The sequence below is a fragment of the Anomalospiza imberbis genome, chromosome 3 (assembly GCF_031753505.1).
Source record: "Anomalospiza imberbis isolate Cuckoo-Finch-1a 21T00152 chromosome 3, ASM3175350v1, whole genome shotgun sequence".
Lineage (NCBI taxonomy): Eukaryota > Metazoa > Chordata > Aves > Passeriformes > Viduidae > Anomalospiza > Anomalospiza imberbis.
Genome location: NC_089683.1, coordinates 30,995,238 through 31,002,334, shown reverse-complemented (window position 1 = coordinate 31,002,334; position 7,097 = coordinate 30,995,238).

The window sequence follows — 7,097 nt, the reverse complement described above, 5'->3', positions numbered from 1 at the left end:
AAATCTGGTCTGCAGTACAATTAAGACCTTTTTTCCCTATTAGCTGAAGACATTTCCCTTGGTGAAAAATGTTATTTATAAATTCTCTTCCAACTTGAACTATCTGAACAACTGCATCCAGAGTGGGTAGAATTCACCTGATCAAACATGGACTGTGCAATTGTCTATAACAGGTTATTTCCATTCACTGGATGGACAGTGAAGTAGGTACTTTTCAGAAAAGATTTTTATGACTCATTGAAATACCAGCATTTGAACGAACAGACATTCAAAAGTGGCCTTCTAAATGAATCAGGTTAATCCTCACTCTTAAAACACCAATTTCTATTACATTTCTGAACAGGAAATCAAGATAAATAGTTGAAATATCTTGTTATCTCCAGAGCATGTAAGATGACTATATCTTAAGACTCCTCATTGAGTATTCAGTGAATCAAACCTAAAGAAAGACATTAATTTTTCCAAGCTTTGGATCAGGCACTGTTTGAAGGTATCCAATTTTGTTCAGACTGGCGTAAGAACAAGCAAGCTATGTCCAAAAAGTACAAAACCTTCTTATTTGTTAAAAAAAGCATAGAAAAATCTTAAGATCTTGGAATTATATATTTACATTTTCATAATATTTTAATTTTAAAATATACACTTCTTAAACATACCTATAAAAATATATGTGATCAAATCAGCACATATTATGCTATTGCATTAAATGTAGTGTTATATATGGGCTTTGAAAAGCCCCAACGAAATGAAACATTGTCTTTTAGGAAAGGTCCTTGAAGAAGGACCTCATGGTTAAGACTTCATGAAGTTTTGAGAGATTCACTTTTAAAAATGAGATTCTAGAAAAAAAAAAAGGGAATTAAAAAAGGAATGACAAAATTATACTATGGAAATGTTGAAGTCTGAGGAACAAATCTACAAATGATACATGTAGGAATTACTCAGCAGCAAAGATAATCCTCAGTTACCACATTTCCTGGCCCTTTTGAACTAACTAAGGAGTGCCGAAGAAACATAATGGAATGAAAATGAGGACCTTATCCCCTGTTTTTCCCAGGACAATAGCTCTCAGCAGTTGATGAATCTCACAGAACTGTAAGGAATTACTACAAAATGATCCTATGTTCTTGTTGCTGATGTGCAGAAGGTCCTCCAAAGTGTGAGTGAACAGGGCAGTTGTAATAGGATTTTATGTGTAGCTTCAAATTTCCACTGTAGGCAGCCTCAAAGTGGACTTAGCTTTACAGCCAGCAGTGGCACTGAAATCACTGCCTTTAGAGGGGTCAGGACTCAGAATTGTATCCTCCACCTCACTCAATTCTCTGCAACTGATAAAGAACTGAGGTTTTTTTTCATTATTTGCTGTATTGAGCCCCTTAAGTGATATACTGCCCCTATCCGAACATACATGCAGAACATTTAGGAAGCAATCTCATATAATGCCATTATTTTATTTTAGAATTATTCTTTGATTGTAAAATTTTCAACCATGCAATAGGGGCATGTTAACACATGTGCAAACATGCCTTTTCTGTGAAAGTGACAGAAGTTAAAAACATATATAAATGATGACAGGTTGGCCTCAAAAACCTGTTTTCCTAGGGCAGTATTTTTTATAATTGTATGTGACAAAATTCCATTTACCAAACTTCATTAATCATTTTACCTTAGTGTCCCTATTCCTTTTGCTCTGAGAGTTTTCAAAAGGTCAGTACAGCCAAGAAAAACCTTATTCTTATTAAATAATTTAGTGTGAATTAACACTATTTCACTAGTGTGAATTAACACTATTATTTTAAATAACATAAGAATTCCCTGAAGATTTAATTATCTTAAACTATAGCCTATGATTAAACTGTAAATTTCAATTATGGGTTTTAAAAAGGAACTTCTAAACCCAATGTTTCCACAATGTAATAAACTAGTATGTATCACAGCACTCTGGAGTATGTGCATTCATACACTGTAACTTCACTTTAAATTAAAGACATAAAAACTGGCAGATTTTTTAATAAATGTGTGTTTCTGTAATAGCTTTTATTTCATTCATGTACCCATAAAAAGGGGAATGTGAGTACAGCAGTCTGTTTTATAGACCAGTGTATCCTTGTAGGCAGAGGCAGCTTCCTTTCAAAAGCAGACTGCAATTCATAGTGTAGACAAAACTCATTTCCCACATTTTACACAAAAGTAAATCAAGGTGTGGAAACAATGCCCTAAAACAACAGACTAAAGAGATGCCTGTTTTAATTTATCAGTCAGAGAAGGCCAAGAGGAGTCTTCATAGCACTTATTTCTTTCATAGAAAGAAAATACCAGGTGCTAATCTATGGTAGAAAGTGTAACAAGAAGAAATGGTCAGGCAATTAAAGTCAGTCAAATGGAAGTTAGAGATGATGAGGCACATGCTGGCAACAGAGGTCATTGTCCTGAACACACTGCTAAGGAAAAGCTGTGGTTTCTGCTTCTTTTTATGTCTTCCCATTAAACCTGAATGCCTTTTCAAAAGTCTAAACCAAGCAATGATGGTAAATAGAGGGTCAGCTTGCTGAAATTCTGTATTCCATAACATAGAGATCAGGCTAGGCAAACTCCAGGCAGCTTGGCAAAAATCTGTGAGGTTGCTCGAGTCAAGGGACCAAAAATCCTTTAGAGATGAATGTGTCCTAGGAAAGACAGAGCAGAGATCTGCTCTCAAAGAAATTAAATGGAATTGTCAGGAGGGAAAGAAAAGCACTTCTTGATAGTGTATACTGTTTCAGTCCTGGTTTCCTCCATCTTGTCACATCCAGAAAAGGTCAACACTGAAAAAAGAAAAGAAAACAGGATTGGAAGCAGCTGTTAAAATGAGAAGTTGTAGGATGTGATCTCTTGCAGGACAATTTTTTTTCATTCTAAAAATAAAACCCAAACTTTATGCTCGGAAATTGGTCAAAAGCTAAAACCGTGACTTTTAAATTTAGTTTGTCTTTTTATTTAATCTAAAAATAAAAATTAAAAAAAAAAAAAAAAAAAAAACAAAAAAAAAAAAAAAAAAAACAAAAACACCAAGAAATCTTTCCCTTTCCAACCCACTCCACTATGGTATCAAGAAAAAATAGTTAGAGGTATGTAGACCTTAATTATTAGATAAAATCTCTTAGAAATTCCATTCTATTTAGACAACATCTATTTGACAATCACATAACATGAGAGTCAACCTCATATTACACAAATTGCCCCTTACAGAATCAGTCCCTGTAGTAGCTAAAATGGCTTCTATAGACAGAGTGATTAAGAATTATTTTTAAAATACACTTTAACTATTTATAAAACTTGCACAAAACTCTGTGTTTAGTTTTGACACAGGTAAACACCAGTTATCTCTCCCTGAAGACTAACTCTTACCACATACTGCCTACAAGAAAGAAGGGAGGGTGAGGAGTCCGATCTCAGCAATTAAGAAGGAACTGAGTAAAGGTTTCATGTTTCAAGTCACCAAATATGCCACAGTCTAAATAAACTTAGCCCTTGAGTAATGCCACTATAGGGTATTCATTCACACTGTCTAAAAAGCAACTGTTTGTTCCACTGCCAACCACCCACAGCAGCAGTCATGTTTATTTAAATGAAGAGGGTGCGGACCCAAGAGCTACATCTTTCCAATCCTTCCTGTAACAACCAAATGTTTGGCCATTGCTGTCATACGTCTGAAATGTGTCCTATATTGGACATCTTTCTAAGGTCTCCTGGCCATGTTTTTAGGCTAAAGACTTACCCAGTGATTTTGCTGACCCCTAACAGCAGTTCTGGAAGGCTCTTTTCTTTTCTTTTCTTTTCTTTTCTTTTCTTTTCTTTTCTTTTCTTTTCTTTTCTTTTCTTTTCTTTTCTTCTCTTCTCTTCTCTTCTCTTCTCTTCTCTTCTCTTCTCTTCTCTTTTTTCTTGGCAGCTGGTTACTTTGGATACTAAAAAACACATACATGAACTATATTTAAAACACCTAGTGCACATTATGTTTTTAGCCCTGAGAGGGGTCACAGAATCACAAGACCATGGGAAAATTCAGAGCAGAGGACTCAGGAGGTTGTCTGACACAGCCTGCTGTTCAAAGCAGGATGAGTAATGAGGTCAGAAGAGGTTTCTTGGGGCTTGATCCAGAAAGGTCCTGACAATTTCCAAGGATTGAGACACATAAGCTGCTGGTTGGATGACAAAGAGCTCAGGAGTTGGCAATTACATTACTTCTTATGTCTGAAACAGCTGTTAAATTTTTCCAACTGCACTTTACTTATGCTTAGTTGCAATGCTTATACATGTTCTTCTTACTTGATGTTATATAAACCACAAGCAGGTTGCTGTTTTATTGACTGCAGGAATTACTATTGTCTTGTTTCTCCTTCTCCAGTAAACAGAACTTTCAACAACAGGACACACAGTTCTTCTGCATAGTACAAAACACAGAATGTGACTTGGTGCTAAGGAAGCAGAGGGTCCTCTCTCAGCGAGGTATGGCAGTACAATAATGTGGACACACACCTGTGTGCAAAATATTATGTGATAGGCACCAGGCCAAGATTTGATACAGCTGATCTTGTACATGGCCAGGCTGTTCCAAACAGGTGACCTTATCCCTCTCTACAGCTTCCTGAAAGGTGGTTGCAGTCAGGTGGGGGTTGGTCTCTTTCTCCAGGCAGCAACTGACAGAACAAGAGGATACAGTCTTAAGCTGCACCAAGGGAAATATAGGTTGGATATTAGGAAAAAGTTTTTTAGAGAAAGAGTGATAAAGTACTGGAATGGTCTGCCTGGGGAGGTGGTGGAGTCACCATCCCTGGAGGTGTTTAAAAAACGCTTGGATGTGGCACTCAGTGCTGTAGTTTAGTTGAGGTGTTGGGGCATGGGTTGGACTTGATGATCTTGAAGGTCTCTTCCAACCTTGTGATTCTGTGAAAAGTGATTCTGAGAAACATGGATGTGTTGACACCAACTGAGTCAAGTCAGGGTTTACTCCCTGACATGGACCGCAAAGAAAGTATAGATATATTTTATATATCATGTGAGTGCTCTGAACAGAGACCACTTGTTTAATAGGAAATGTCCAGCATCATTGCCACTCCCATATCCTTTAGAAAGAATACCTATAAATGAGGGAGTCTAGATATTAAGGTTACCTGTACTTCCAATCTATACTTCCACTGGCTAATATAACACTACAATTTAGGCAATACAAAGCCTAAGCTACTTCTCTGACTCTAGCTGAGCACTGCCATATAACCCAGAGGAGTACTTTGTAGAGGACACAATACATGCCTTCCTTTCTTCCATTTGAAAGCAATGCTGCTAATTCAGGAAAGTCACAGGCTTTCTGCTACCATCGGCAATGCCAAAAATTGAACAGCATGAAATGCTTCTGCTAACAAACAATAAGAAGGCAGAATGGGTCTCCTCTCCCAACATAAACCCCCAGGCAAGAATATCCAGGGTGACAGGCAGCCCTGAGGCATTTGCAGCAGACAGAATATTTCCAGACAGATGAAAACACATTGTACTGCCAGAGCCACATAAGGCATTTCTGATTTGGTCAGCATCATCTTATGCATGATTAAGTAATGACTTTGTATTCAGCTTTACAGTCAGAGAACTGCCCAGCTTAAGGCATCCTAATTATTTTCCTTTTTGATTGACTGCAACTTGCTCTCTTACGGGAAACCTGAGAAATGTTTTGCTTGGATGCATGTGCGTATTTTTTCTTGTCCAAACAATATGATACCTTAACTTTATATTCTTCTATTTTGTAAATTATCATTTTAAAATCTAACATCCTTGTTAGGCATTTACAACATTAAAATGCTGTATACTGTACAGTGTATAAGGAGACTTAAAGAAATATTCACTCACTGAACTCTGTTTATGTTACTTTCAGTTATTTGAGAATAACCGGATGATTATTATATTGTGAATATGATCTGTATTTTTCTGCTCCTTTCTTCTGTTTATCTTGAAAAAGCTACATTTCAAAAGTCAGATTCCTTAAAAAGGAATAAATAAATAAAGGTATCTTGTAATAGTAGTTTTGAAAAGACTGAAAAAAATGTGGGAACCCAGAAACAACTTTTATTCTATCCTATAAAACTTAATAGGTTGACAGAAGAGGTATTATCTTGCTCCATGAGGAAATACTACAATTTAAGTTAGCATCACTGATCTAGTTTACCTGGCCACCTTCTTCATCTTCTAAGCCATTGAGTATAGGTAATCAGTTTAAAATGCATTCCTACATCATCACAGCTGTGTCCTGTCTGCACTGTTGAATGAATATGAGAGTTTGCCCAAAGGAAGCCATGGCATTGAGGGAACAAAGCTGGATTTTCTCTTAAGACCCAGTGTTTCTTTTCCCAACAGGACTTCAGATGAAAGAGAGCCATCTACTGCTCTACATGAGACATGCTGCAGCATGTCATTTTAGACTGATGATTTGAAACGTCAGGGTGGGATTTAGGGAAGAAAATGGAAACCTCTGCTGTTTACTTCTTTTATGCTTCTTTTATGTGGAGTCAAGTGACAAGGGAAGCAATGCGCTGAGCAGTGCTGTCCACCACCTCCCCAGCCTAGCACAGAGCACAGCTGCATCCAGCAATGGAAGTAACCAGGGCAAAAGTGTTTGAATACAAACAATTGTCCTTTTTAGAAATAAAAATAAATGAAGTCTGAAAATACTTCAAATCCTCCACATCAGGAGGATGCATCACAAGTATGACACACTGGCAGAGCAGACCAACAACCAGCAGTGCCTGATAGGTTGGACAGAGGCAAACCATGCCTGTTTCCACACAACTACACACAAAGTCAGCCTCCAGGGTGTCAGGAATGACATTCTTGCCTGCTGTGACAAAGGTAAGTGCTCCTCACACACTCCTGAATCTGTATTCATGGGTGTCACCTTTTGCCTGTGGGGCTGCAGCCTCACAATCAAGCTGCTTTCGGTGCAGTGTGTCACTAAGATTCACTCCACAGTGAGAGTCTGCAAGATCCCAGAAGGAGGCAGTAAGGCAGAGGAATCCATGTTCCATGTTAATTCAAGGGCTTTTGGCACTATTGTGTACTGAGAGTGCAGGTAG